We start from the raw sequence: 14,810 nt of genomic DNA, 5'->3' as shown, positions 1-14,810 counted from the left end.
GTTGGCCTGGCATCGCTTATGGTTTAAGTCATGAAACGCTGTTGAGGGAAGGTGGGACCAAAAACCGGATGATGCTCTGTTCATTGTTAGAAAAAAAAACTACTGAAAAGTTATTAAGTTTGTTGCATAGTGGTGTTTAAAAGTGTTAAAAAACATAAAAATAAATAAAAGGCCCCATATGCAAACTTCGACTGCTGCATGGCAAAGAATTCCAAGCTACTACATTGTTGACATCCCATGTAGTTGAGTTTCCCATGTAGTTAGCATGCGTCCGACAAATTGTAACAGAATCCTGGGATCCGTGTTCACGACAGTTGTGTCGCACTCAGAAATTGTGTCCGGTGGTGCGCAGGTAGTCGAGTGGTTAGAGCGCATGCCACAAACGCAGTGGACCCTGGTTCGAATCTGGCCGGAGGACCTGTACTGCATGTGACACCCACATCTCTCTCCCCTTTCTGATCTATCCACTGTCAAATAAAGGTGTCTATGCCTCAAAAGAATCTTTTAAAAAAAAAAAAGGTGGCCAGTGTCAAATCGCACAAAATATGAATTTCTACATGATGCTGATTTAAAGAGAAAAGGGGAGTCCGAAACTAAAGAAAAATAAGAAAATTATATTTTACACAACAAATGAAAAGCAGCTCCAACAGTCCAGAGGTACCCAACAGGTCACCAAGTTTTCAACCCCACTAACAGTATTTCTTGTCTGGCCGTACACTGAGTGCAATATTCACTTTGTTTTGGATGAATCCTTTGAAACAGAGCTGCTGTTGATGCGTCCTTATCAGTGTCTATCCACGCTGACAGACCAAAAGAAATCACGATGTCTGAAAGACAACGGAGGCCACGGGAGAGGCTATTAATGCAGGGAACACAATCAAGACATTACAAAACCAAATTAAGGAGGGAAACACTGATGTTGGGACGACTGCGCCTCCTTCAAATGTGCCTGAGCAAAGCATCGCACATAATAAAGAGCAAACACACGCTGTTCTAAGTAAACAACTGACTGCCCCAAATCTAACAACACATACTTTGCTTTTCAGACATTACAGTATGTCTGGATCCTTCAGGTCAGTGTTAGTGCTGCTTTTTTAGACTTAAAAACAGCAGAGGAACTGTTTATTATGGTGCTGTAAACAATGACAGGTAAGTGTTCGACTGCTAAACAATCTCCTGAATCATTTCCTACCTGAAGTTTTAGTAGCTGAGGACTGCTGGATGTTTGACTCGAGGTAGAAAGCAAAATTCACTTTCCAAGAACTTCTGCAGGAAGCTAAGGTGCACTGATTTAGAAAGTGTGTGTGTGTGTGTGTGTGTGTGTGTGTGTGTGTGTGTGTTTGCCTCTCTGTCCGTCCGTCTGTCTTTGGGTTGTGTGTGTGTTTCTTTCTTTGTGTGTGTTTGAGCTGCAGTAGTTCAGGCAGGCAGAGAGCTGGATCCCTCATAGTGAATTTGGACAGACTGGAGTCTGAGAGGCAGTTCAAAGACCACAGGCCCACAGGCAACAACCAACACTCAGACCGCTGCCTGTGTGTATTTGTGTGTGTGTGTGTGTGTGTGTGTGTCTGAGGCAGAGTTAGAGATACTATCTGGACTGTGTGTGCATGTTTTTTGTCTTGACATGTGCGTTGATTTGCTTGTGTGTGGTTTTGACTTGATGTATGCTTTTATTTTGAAATAGTTTGACTCCGTATCCTCGCTCTGTCTCTCTCTCTCTCACACACACTAGCGCGCGCATAACATCAACAACTAAGTGTAGAACACATCCCGCATTAGCATGGGCGCGCCATTTGCTACAGACACCCTCAACAGCTGTCCTGGGCTCTGACCCCCGCTGTAAGTTATGCACGAACGCCGGCGCCAAAGAAACAGCAAATAATTAATTATAAAAATATTTTCTGCTAATTGTTGGGCTGTAATTAATGAGCTAACCTTTGGAGAGAGGGAGAGGAAGGTGGAGAGGGAAATTATTCATGTTGTGTTTGCATATATGAATATGCAAAAGATAATTATCCCCTCCGAGGAGGGACAAAAAATGGCCCAATGTCTCTATCTGAAGCGAGCTTGCTGCCGCGCGCACACATTCACACACGCACACAAACACACACTTTATTCTCTTTCTATCTCCTATCTCTCTCTTCCTGTTTGTCACTATCTCTTCGACGTACTCTGATGACGGGTGGCTCTGAGCGATGCACGATATTAAATGGATGAGTCTCTTTCTTTTGACGAATGCGACAAATGGGGACATAACCTCTGGCTAGTTCCTACTGGAAACGGCTCTGCTTTGTCAAGACTTTATCCCCAAAGCGACGTGGAGGCTGACATCGGTTACACGCTGACACACAGGTCAGTGTCAGAGGCGTCGGCGGGCATATCGCTCCACAAAAGTCTTTGTTGAAACAGTTTGCACTCCAAAGTTGGCGGTTAAAAAAAAAGCCGTGGGAGGATTTTTGGTTAAATTAACACAGCGCAGAATTTTGCCCCGTTGATGTCACTAAATTCCATTATAGTTTCCCCGTTAGCTGCAGTGGCGAGCTATGAAATTGAAATGAACTGGTTTATTTTGGGAGCCGTTTCTCGACCACGCGTTCATCCGCTGAGCCATCACTTCACTGTGTTAACAGAGAAAGTAAGCCAAGTCCCTGCTGGTTCAACGCAGCAACTTATTATTATCACCCGGAGAGCTTATGGGAAGTTAGTCTAACATCACGTACCGCACAGTAGACCGGCTTTCATGTCATGTCCTCCATTTTGAAGGGACAACTGCTTGAAATGTGATTTCTGTACGTCCCGAACAACCTCCACAGCTGTGATCAGGTACCTGCTGTCATAATGTCTCGTGCTTCCTTAAACAAAGCCAAAGCAAAGAAAGTGAACATGTATCAGTTACGGTGCATTCACGGGCCCTGGCTTCACGTTGTGAGGTATTCTTTTTGTGCGCGACATCATATGTTAGAAAACAGTCTGTGCTGTGGGAAGGAGGGTAAATAATATGCCGTCATTATTAGTATTAGTTGAGGTTTAAGTCATGAAACCCTGTTAGAGTCATGAAGGGACAATAATGAATGTAGTCTCGTCCCCTTATAAAAGTATCTTTTGTGTTTGTTACATACTAGACAGCTGTTCTAGTCCAATAAAAAATGTTTTTTTGTCAAATTCAGCAGATATTCAGCTCAGGGACTGCGCTACATGTCGAAGTATCCTTTAGCAAGATACTGAACCCCAAAATTGCTCCTGATGTGCAGTTGGCACCTTGTGTGGCAGCCACTACCATCAGTAAGGGTCCTGCGATGAGCTGGCAACTCATCCAGGGTGTACCCTGGCCTTCACCCATTGAGTAAACTGGATTTGGCCCCAGTAAGCCCTGCAACCCCTTAGGGGGGAAAAAGCGGCAACATCCCAGCGACAATCACAGATAAGCGGAAAGAAAACGGAACGGAACAGAACAGCAGATATCTAGCTAGGTGTCTGCTTAGTGTGTGTAATGAAAAATATCCTGTCCGGGGTCGGGGCAACACGACACTATTCAAACAAATAGGAATAGGGGAACCGACCAACGTCTGCCTCTTCTTCTGCCAGCTAGTTTCCCTCTTCCCTCAGCAGACTCTCAAGATTTTACCATATTTCTCTTTTGATCAGCTAACAAAATCGTTATTTAGCAATTTGTCCATGAACTATGGAATTGTTTTTTACATTTTGAGCTATTCGGAAAGACCATCGCTTCAGTAACTCGTTCAGATCGACTCTATACACGAACACGACTCTACTTGAAGGCACCGGTATTTCGAAACTGCATGTTTTTATGAATCCATTACTTTTCCTACAAACTAAAAGGAGAATCTGTCTTCCCAAAACAACGTTTTTAATGATGAAATGTTTTCCACTTCAAAGTCTTTATCAGGCAAACGTCCATGTGAGAAAAAAGAAGACTTTATATACAGACAAAAACGACCGTCCTCCCAAACTGGTGAGTTGCAAACGGTGCCCAGGTACAAAACTCCACAACATGTGAATGTCTTTCTGCTCACTACACAGTATAAATGCTGGCCGGTGTGTATATGATAGCTGTGTTTTAAGGTGGGGGCCGCATCCTTTAAAGGCAGCGTTTGAAGACAGAATGTGTCACAGTGTCCGTTCATTCCCTTTCCACCATATCTCAAGATTTGTTTACACAGTAGTGATAATGGTTGGATTTGCTTTTGCCAAAAGACAACTGGTGCCGCGAAACGGCAGCTGAAGACACTTTTAAATGTAAGTATGTGGTTACAATGCACTCCAATAGCTAACGATATAATTGTTGTATAAGCCAAGGGACCCCAATATGGCCATGGTTGCTAGGTGACAGGGGCGACGCTTCGTGATAGACCAGACCGTCTCATTTAACATCGCTCAGTTCAGCCCTTTGTAGAGCACGTCCTTTGAAGGATGTAGCCCCTGAACTGAGACGTCCGGGCTTTGGCTGACACACAGTGATTTCTGGCTAATCAATACCTTGTGCCATTTTTATCCAGTTTGCACGTTGCCCCTCTCACACCAAAACAGTCTTTTATTGGATTTCTTTAATCTGTCGAAATCACATTCAGAACAGAAGACGCTTAAATTACTGAAACCCTGGAAGTGTCCCTGAAACGTCCTTGTGGTTTAATGGTGTACAGTCGGACCTTTCACTCCTCTGTGTGTGTCTGCATGGTGTGTGTTTTCTGGACGTGAAAGTGTGGGCTAGTGCCCGTGTGTCTGTTTGTGTGTGTGTGTGTGTGTGTGTGTGAGGCTCTGTGTCTCTGCTGGTCTGCTCTGCTCTGTGGTTTCAGGTCGGAGATTCCATTACAAATTCTGATCACAGTCTATCTGACCTCTCCCCGTGTGTGTGTGTCTCTGTGTGTGTGTGTGTGTGTGTGTGTGTGTGTGTGTGTGTGTGTGTGTCTGTGTGTCAGACGACGGACTGTGCATATCATATCCGTTGCCCACATTGATTCTTTAGGTTGGCTGAGGAGAACAGTAGCTAATTGAATAGATGAATAATATATTTCTGAATAATAAATGAATGTTTTGTTCTGGTGCCTCTCAGCAAGAGAAAGAAATTACCTCTCAGGTGGGATGAGCTGTGTGTGTGTGTGTGGTTGTGTGTGTGTGTGTGTGGTCTCATTAGCTTCAATGCATTACCATACAGAATAGATAAGATAGTATGTGATCAATGCTATTGATGAGCAGCAGACCATCGGACACCCAACGTATTGATCTATGCAGGCTGATACACACATTGTTATGAGGATATGCACGCACACACACACACACACACACACACACACACACTGAACAGACCACACTGACCTGCAGCTACTGCGGTGGTTTTGCATGCAGTACAAAGTTGGCATATTCAGATGAAAGCTCTCACGCCTTTGGGCATGCTAACCGATCTGAAATGGTGCATATGGTTCTCCGGATGCCTTCATCTCCTGATTTGCTCTCTTCTTCTTCTTCTTCTGTGGTGCCAGCACCACACCGCAGACTCCGCCCATCATCTGCCCGCCGCTCATCAATAAGAAATAGACCTGCATACCTCACTGACCACGGCTCACGGCCTCTCCATGCATGCACATTTCACAGACACACACACACACACACATATGAGCAGTCATTGTTATGGAGGTGCCCATCCCAGGTGGGGCTGATTAAGTTTTCATGGATGTCCTCAGGGCGAAACACTTAAGGGTTAACCAGCTTCCTCCAGCAGAATTAAAAGAGTTAAAAGTCTGCCCCGTCTTTCCACACGTCCCTTTATTCTCAGCCCTCCTCACTAGCTGCTCATTGGTTAGCCGCTCAATCAGTCGAGGAATATGTCAACGCAAAGTCAAGAACCGGAACAATTGCTGACAGGATGTGAAATCATTTTGTTCTTTGGCTTATATTCTGTAATATCAACAGACATCAGCAGCGCATTTATTTTGAAATAAACACGATGTGGCTCTGTTTAATATGCAACCTGACAGCTACCTTGTTATTGCTCGGTTGTTTTCTCACTTACATTTTGTTGGCATCTGTAGCTGCCTAAATCATCTTCAAAGGCGACGTTCTTTTGTAATGCAAGGTTCAACGTTTGGGCAGAAAATTCATTCAATACATGAGTAAATATTTCACTTATACGTTCAATATTAAAGTGATAGTTGGGGTCTTCTGATGTGGGGTTGTATGAGGTGCTTATCTCTAGTCAGTGTGTTACCTGCAGTAGACGACCGTCAGCTCTCCCCCTGTCTGGAGAAGCAACGCGTAGCATCGACAGGAAGCAGAGCGTTGCACTGCTATGCGGGGCCCGACAGCTAGACATATTTTAGCCACCTGAAAGAAGGCACACCTCGCCCTTTTCTTTTGGGACGACATTTCCTCAACCGTACAACGCCTGCCGCACAAAGTATGGTCACAGATCAGCTGGCAATGTAAAGCCCCAAAAATGTTCAAATTATATATATATATATATATATATATATATATATATATATATGAATATGAACTAAATAATTATAATGAAATCATTTCCAATTAAAGCTGCTGTTGGTAAGATGGTAAAACCGACGCTTTGGGAGTGTAGGTCGGGCTGGCTGTCACCCCAAAGCATCAGTATTTGATTTGAGTTGGGTATGACACTCAAAAACGGGAGCTTTAACTTGAAATGTGCATTTGTTTTATGTCGTCTTATGGGATGCATGATAATACTGGCACGTTAACGGTATGAGCCGATGAAGACTTTAAAATGAAACATCGGCCCATCACGTCATCACAATAAGAGTAGGCATAATATTATGTAAATTTCGCTACAGGAGGGACTCAAAAATCAGCCCATTCTAATCAGAGAAACGACCATACAGATCATCTATACAAGCTGCATAGTATATAATAATATGTTATGTGTTAAGAGAGAGTCAGAAATGCTTTCCTCGATTTACGTCTAACGCTGCAGAGGTCTGAAATGTTATCATAAACATGTTTGTGGCAGTAAAACAGTGTCATTAAATCACCCAAATTATTTAGAGTTTTGATAACACATTATATCAAATATATTAATCTTCTGCTGAAAACAAAATATGAGAACTTCTTCAAATTTCAGTACAATGTCTTAATCACTCTAATGACAAACACATTTGAAAAATGCTCAAGAAGCTGATGCTTCCTTTTGAGTCGAACAAGAGAGACATTTCACTTCCCGAGCTTGTCAGGGGGAAGCTGACAGCGGCGTGTCGGAGGTGACACGGCTGGGTTTCGAGGGCCGATTCGGCTTTAACACATCTGTCAGTTGTGGGAAACCTCCTCGCGTTGCTCTGACGTGCCGAATCCAGCCAGACATCCCAGACAGACGGCAGCAGACACACAGCCACAACCTCACATCAGTCAACTGATACTTTTACTGACGATGAAAACAGCTAGGCCGGTGTCTGTCAGTCTGCTGCTGGTGATATTTTTAATCCAGAGCTGCCTAACTGAGCGGAGGCTCTCTCTTATGTTTAATGTCACAAATACTCAAATAAACACAAGTCTCCACAGTGAGTCTCAGTTTGTGACTCGGTTTTATCTCAAAGAGTCACATGGGGGCATTTTTGCTGTGGATTTATGACTGAATTGGAGAAATGCCTCTACTGTTCAAGAACACATGGCAGTGGTATTATTATAGCGTTGAGGGAATTGGATGGAGTTTTCATTGTCCATAATTCTACAGAATATTTTCAAATTAATCAATTATTGGTTTAACGTGCACTATGTGGTTTTGGGGAAGACATTTTAATGAGTAGAGAAAAGATTGATTTTTTACTCCATAAAAATAAACAGACTCTCTTTGTTTTCATAACTGAATAAACTGAATTAACAAACTGACCTTAAAGGACAACAGTTTCACACCGTTTCACTTTGTTTATTTGTGGCGGACCCTGCCACCTTTCTAGCTTCAAACAGTGTTCTAGGGACCTTATTGTCCTCTGAGAACAGCTTGTTTATTCAGTTACGGGAAAATATTATTAATAATTCTGAGTTTGAACTATTACCTCATTAATATTGTAAATTAGTGAGAATTTCTTCTCTGAAACTACATGGTGCCCCTATAAAGTGAGTTATAAGACTTTTTAAAACCTTCTTACAGATGAGTAGTTCAGTTTATAAGTAATAAAACTAATCACTTAATACACATTTGGGATTTTGCAGCTACAGTCCTACTTCGTTTCGTATAACTAGCAGCTTAAGGTGGCTAACATAGCTAATATTAGCAAAACTGTGCTTAAATACTGTAAAATGACACTTTAACAGTCTTTGCTACTGTTAATACTGCTGTGACACAACTTGGGCTCAGGTGGTGGCTTCTTCGACCATCACAGAAGTGGCAGTTGAAGAAGTTATAGTAGTACAGGTAATACACAATACATGTTATATTTATGCGATAAAATATTGTACTTACATTTTTTAAATAACGTCCATCAATAAAACAACTAGATCCTCTCTCTAATCAGCACAGATGTTGAGAAACTGGGAAAAAATGCTCAATGTCATATCTTTCTAATTGCTTGCTTTTACTCAACCTACAACTCAAGAGCATTAATTCACAACTATGAGAAAAACATAAACAGCAAATCTACATATTTGAGAATCTGAACCCAGGTAAGAATTGGTATTTTTGAAGAAAATAGTTTGACATTTTAAGAAATATTCCTGCTTTTATGAGAGTTAGGGTATGGAGCTAGAGTCATGAGGCAATTAACTTAGCTTAGCTTAGCTTAGCTTAGCACAAAGACTGGAGGGGGAGTCTGAAGCTCACTAACGTTGTGGTAAAACAAAGGGGATCCAAACGCAAGACACACAGGCAGACAAGTAACCAAACACACAAAAAAGCTTTAATAACAAAAAAGCTGAAAATATAAATCCATAAAATTCAAAAATGGAGGAAGCAGAACGCTAACCATGATAGAGCACAGGTGAGGAGCAACAAGGGCGGGGAAACAGACAAAGGGAGGAAGTACAAAGTGAGACATGACACTGGAGGATCCAACTTCAAAATAAAACAGTACCACAACTTAAAACATGGCAACTAATTAACGCATTACATCTCTGGCAACCGCGCTGCGACTCTGCTGCAGGTTGTTGTCCACCATGAAAAGGCTTGTCACTCGCCGTAATGGCTGATTAACTGATCAAAAAAGTTAAGAGAAGATCCTCTCAAAGTGCTGCTCCTTCTCCTAACCCTAACCCTTTACACCGCCTTGGTTACCCACGGAAACCAATAAAAATGACCAATCAGGGCCCAGCGAGTGAGGGAGGCAAACACATGAGAGAGAGAGAGAGAGAGAGAGAGAGAGAGAGAGAGAGAGACACAATGTGGCCTGGCAGCTTTAAGCAGCTGACACAGAGCGGGAGTGACACAAACTTGCACACTGGCACTCCAACAGACACAAATGGAAAAAAGCACAAAAACGCACATATGTGTACGTGTACAATGCTGAAACACACGCACACACACACATGGTGACACAGACGCGTAGTGACAGCCTCTCTCCTCTGGCAGGGAGTGGCAGGGCTGAAGCCCCCCAGGCAATGCTGCTGCTACTGGAGTGAAAAAAAAGAGGCAGACAATAACCCCCCCCACACACACACACACACAAACACAAAACCTCTCTCTACGTTGTCTTTGGACCACCCCCACCACTACCACTACCACCCACACTTTCCTCACTAACTCCTGTCTGTCAACACCAAGTGTGTGTGTGTGTGTGTGTGTGGTTTCCGTTGGAACGATGCTAAATGGCCGATACCTTCTGCCTCTGAGGCTGCATGTGTCTGGTGTCAACTGTACTTCTGTAGCTTATGTGCGTTTGTGTGTGTGCGTGTGAGTGGGGGGATGGAGGAGGATGGGGGGGCTGGTCGAGGGCCTGAGGCGAACGTCCCCAACGCTCGCTGGAGGGAAGTCAATAATCATTAGTTTTCCAGGTGAGAGGTGCTCGGAGCGCGAACCATCGACCTCTTTCTACCCTTCATGTCCGATTGCCTACTGCTCCATCATACATACGCGTGAGTGAGTGTGTGTGTGTGTTTGTGTGCGTGTGTGTGTGTGTACAGTATATATCTACACAGCTGCAACTTCATCCAAAACTGGCGAGTACCACCTACAATCCTTCATAACTCTTTTACCGTGTATACTTTGACTACAGGCTGCTCTTTAAAGATGCAGCATTTAAGGTTTTAGTTGAAAACAATCAAAATGATCACTGAAAGGTAAAGACAAAGCAGTTACGACATTATGACGTCTATGTGCTGTGTACCAGAGATGCCCAGCATGCTAACTGGCTAGCCTCGGTCTGTCCTGGTCCAAAGCCCCTGTGCTAGCGGTATAAAAATCGGCACTCACCCAGTCTGCTCCTGTCGCCCAGTCTGGACACTGCATTGTTAACTTATAACTAATAAATAAATACAAATTCCTTTTTTGTGTTTCCTAGCTGAACAGTGGTGAATGGATAAATCCTAGCAAGGACATAGGTTTGGTCTCAACATAACGAGACAACAACCCAACAAACCAAACTCTTTTTTTGAGGTGTTATGAATGATATCCATGGGAACGTAACACGCCGGTACCGACAAGATGATGTTATTCGTGCAGTGTAGATAACGTAGTAAAGAGACAAAATATCCACCTATACTTGAGTTAAGGACGAGTCTAACCTACTGGACGTAGGCTGTTGGTTTAAAGCCTGTCATTAATCGCATATCCTCCCTCCCGCCTTCCTTCTGCCGTCTGCCTCAACTGTTCCCATCACTACATGAGACCACCCCCTTCAAGTTATTAACCCACACACTAAATACGGCAAGTTGCTCCATCACTAACCTGTCGGCTCACAGCGTGAACATAAACAAGCCAGAGTGTTTTCCCCCCCATCCCAGAATGAGAACTGGTGCTTTTCTCGTTGCGGAGACTGGTCCGGCTATGTGAGACTAGGTAAGGATTGATAGCACTGATATCATTTTTGGGGGGAACTGTCCCTTTAAAACAGGCTTATTGTTCCCTTCTGATCAATACACTGCTGACACATGGCTGATGTGGAGCTGTTGTCTGTATCCCCTCATATTTTCCTACTGATGTGAACGCGCGTGATGCTGAAACAAGCGCAATATTATTTAATTGTTTAGTCGATACACAGATTTATCAGAGGCTTTTGTGTGTGTGTGTCCGTGTTTACGGATCAAAGACTAACTCTAAACAGCGTGCGTGTGCCTCCCAGTGTATTTAGCTGCAGGTTAGTGGCCGGTGCATGCCTCTATTACTCACAATACTTCCTTATGGCAGCCTCAAGGATCCCTGGCTTCGCACCCCGAGGCTACTGTTACGTCCACACCTCAAGCAACTAGCCGGTGGAAACCTACTGATTTTCAACGAACCGAGGCAAGTCCGCTGATTACTGATTGTTTCTTCATTTGTCTCTTCATTTGTGAGGCGGACTTCAAGACTCACTGAGTGTCTGACACGGATTTTACCGCAGACTGCCCGTCGCTGTGCTTTCAGTACGGGAAAGCAAACATGCAAATGAGGATATTACTGTTATTGACAGCATCCAGCAGCAGCCGAGTGTGTGCGTCTGTTTTGTTAAATCCTCAAGGAAAGACATTGAACCAGGTTTAGACTGATGTATTGAGCTGATGATGGCTTTAATTCAAAATCAGATATGCAGGCAAGCTAAAGATGCAGTTGGCTTGAACACATTTCTTCTGTACTTTGTTGATGCTACATTTGCTGTTTAATGGGGCTGCCGCAGTATACTGTTTTTAAGGTATATCACGGTATGAACATTGACATTGTAGCATGCACTTTTGATTATTACAGTTGTTGTTTCATGTCCCTTAAGGTCCCAGAGTTTTTTTGATGTGGTTTGTCAAATAAGGAGCAGAAGTACTGGTTTTCCAAAACCAGCAGTAGGCCAGTTAAGAACTCTCCATCTTACAGGCTAGACACACCAGATGCGTGTGCAGCATGAGTCGTGCTTCTCACGTGCTAGTCAGGTGAGGCCACTGCGTTGTTTCATCTAGAGGGTCAGTGTCGACACTGTCACGGTTCTCAGAAGAAAAAAGGAGCTGACAACAACCTGTCGACAGTCACATCCACATCATGCCAGTGTTCGTAATGTCCGTATCCATATAATACGTCAAAGATGAAGAGAAGAGAATACACTCACCAGGTGAGGGCCACCTCCTCTTGTTCTTTCATTGAAGGTAAAGTAAAATCACGTCATCATATTCGTGATTACTATCGATTCATTTATTGATTAAAAAAATACGTTTAACCAAAATACCCTGGGACATATGGCATATCGCAAGAGTTACTGCTAACTGCTGTGAACGGGAACTGCTATTAGCTAGTTAGCTACGTTAGCTGTGCAGTCCGGATTGGGAGTGTAGAGAACCAGGGAAGGTTAGCATGCTAATTTCAGTAGATATCTCTGCAATTCATCTTTAAAGGTATTTTTTCTTACAAATTAAATGTGTATATATATATACATATATATATATATATATATATATACATATATATATATATATATATATATATATATATATATATATATATATATACATATATATATGTTTGTTTCCTATTTCAGACAACAAATAGAAACTTGGAAAATATTGTCAAACAATAATTTGATGGCCCCCCAGCTTCAACTGTGAGGACTCCCCTGGGGCTGGAGGACCCCTTAATGAACCCCCGGGTTTAGATGATATGGTATGGTGATTTGTGTGATCATTTGGCTGTTTGTCCGTACGTGATGGTGACACTACTTTGCATTACCTCACTGCCGTGATTATACATTTACACGGCGGGCGATTGGTTCAATTTGACCACAGGCAGGCTCATCGATTCCCCGTCCTCGTCGACTGTACGATGTACAGTTAAAAAGCTTAAGGGGACGTATCGAATCATCCCCGCGTCCTTCTTTATTCCCAAATCGAGTCCGTCTTGTTGTTTATTTGGTCGTATTCAAGGTTTAATTCACCCCTCGCCACAGTCACCACATCTAATCAGACCGTAACCACCGCGACTCCAAGTTCATGTTCTGTTTGGAGAATTAACAAGCTGAGAGTGTGTCTGAGAGAGTGTGTGTGTGTGTGTGTGAGCTTGAGTGTGACTCACATGGGGGTGGGCCTGTGTGTGTGTGTGTGTGTGTGTGTGGGTAAGTGTCCATGAGAGTATGAGGTTGATTAGTCCAGGTTTTAATGTGGTGTGGTCGGCATAGCCTCGGGTCATGCAACAGGCCTATTGTGGGAGGCAGTGAGAGAGAGAGGGAGACACGGAGAGGATGGGGATAAAGTGAGAGTGAATAAGTGTGTGTGTGTGTGTGCCTCCGTCTGTGTGTGCTCTACTGTATGTGTGTGTGTATGTTAATGTGTCTAATTAAAGGCGTAGGGGATCATGCTTCGGCACTGAGCTCTAGCAGCCGCCTGACGCAGATATGACCTCGGGCCATGGTCTGTCTTACACACATAACTACCACACACACACACACACACACACACACACACACACAGCTGCACTTGCAAACAAAGTAATATAGCACATCCGTGCACCGCTGCATACGTAATAAAACTATTACACTCACAGAAACATAAAAGAGTTACGATGCATACCTCTACACACACCTGGACCTGCTCACCCATGAAAAAAAAAAAGCATTTTTTTTTTCGAAACAATCTTTTCTGTTTGCTCCCAAATGTTTTCCACACATCGTCCTTGAGCCCCCAAGTGTGACCGATGACTGGACAGAGCAGGGACCCGAGGAAAATCCACTGGAAGCGTTTTTTTTTTTCCGGAATAAATCTCTCAGTCGATATGTCACAGATTTGTGAGCACAGTTCGGAGACACAACAGTTCCTGCCGCCGCTCCAACCGGCAAAATCACATTTCCCAAATTGCCTCGTTTGTGGAGGCAGAGGTGAAAAGACGAGTGAGAAGCGGCTCAGTGCCACATTCTTGGCTGATATTGGAGCTCACCTCGAGCCTTACAGAAAAAAAATATCATTACTGCTAACATACACTTCTCGCTGTGCATTCAGTCTATAGTCACGGGTTTCCAGTGGATAGAACATTGTCCTGTTTGTCTAATGACTATAGAATCTGTTAGCTGATATACAAATGTTACCATAACAGATACTGTATTTCACTCGACAGGGGTCTTATTTTCATAGTTTTGGACATAATTTTTAGTAGATTTAAGGTTGTAAGTATGTTACGCTTGAGAAAAAAAATGAGCTTTAGTAATAAACTGATCGTCCCCAAAAATACAGTGTACAAAGGTCAAAAGGCAGGCGTCAAAAAAACACGAGAACAAAAGAACTACAAAAATAAAAAAAAACTAAATAGAGTGCAAACCAAAGAAGCTCTAGGACACAAAGGACATGAGACACATGACAAAACAGAACAGACAAACCGACAAAGTGAGAAAGGGAGACGAGGACTCAAAGTCCACAGGTAGTCATAACTAATAGAACACAGGTGAGGAGCAAAAACGGCAGGAAAACAGACAAAGGGAGGAAATGAAAACTTCAAAATAAAACAGGAAATAACAAAAACTCAAGCTTAAAACATAAAGTATCAGTGCTTGATGCCACATGTTTTAAACATTATGAAACTCAAAAATATTTCATATTCACATTCCTCAGAACACTGTTTGAAGTTGGAAAGGTGGCAGGGTCCGCCACATATAATCAAAGTAAAACAGTATGAAGCTGTGTTGTCCTTTTATGTCTGTTTGTTTATTCTGTTTATTCAGTCATGAAAGCAAAGAGAGTTTGTT

The sequence above is a fragment of the Sparus aurata genome, chromosome 22 (assembly GCF_900880675.1).
Source record: "Sparus aurata chromosome 22, fSpaAur1.1, whole genome shotgun sequence".
NCBI classification, from domain to species: Eukaryota; Metazoa; Chordata; class Actinopteri; order Spariformes; family Sparidae; genus Sparus; species Sparus aurata.
The sequence above is the reverse complement of the archived record's forward strand: the minus strand, read 5'-3'. Positions refer to the sequence as shown.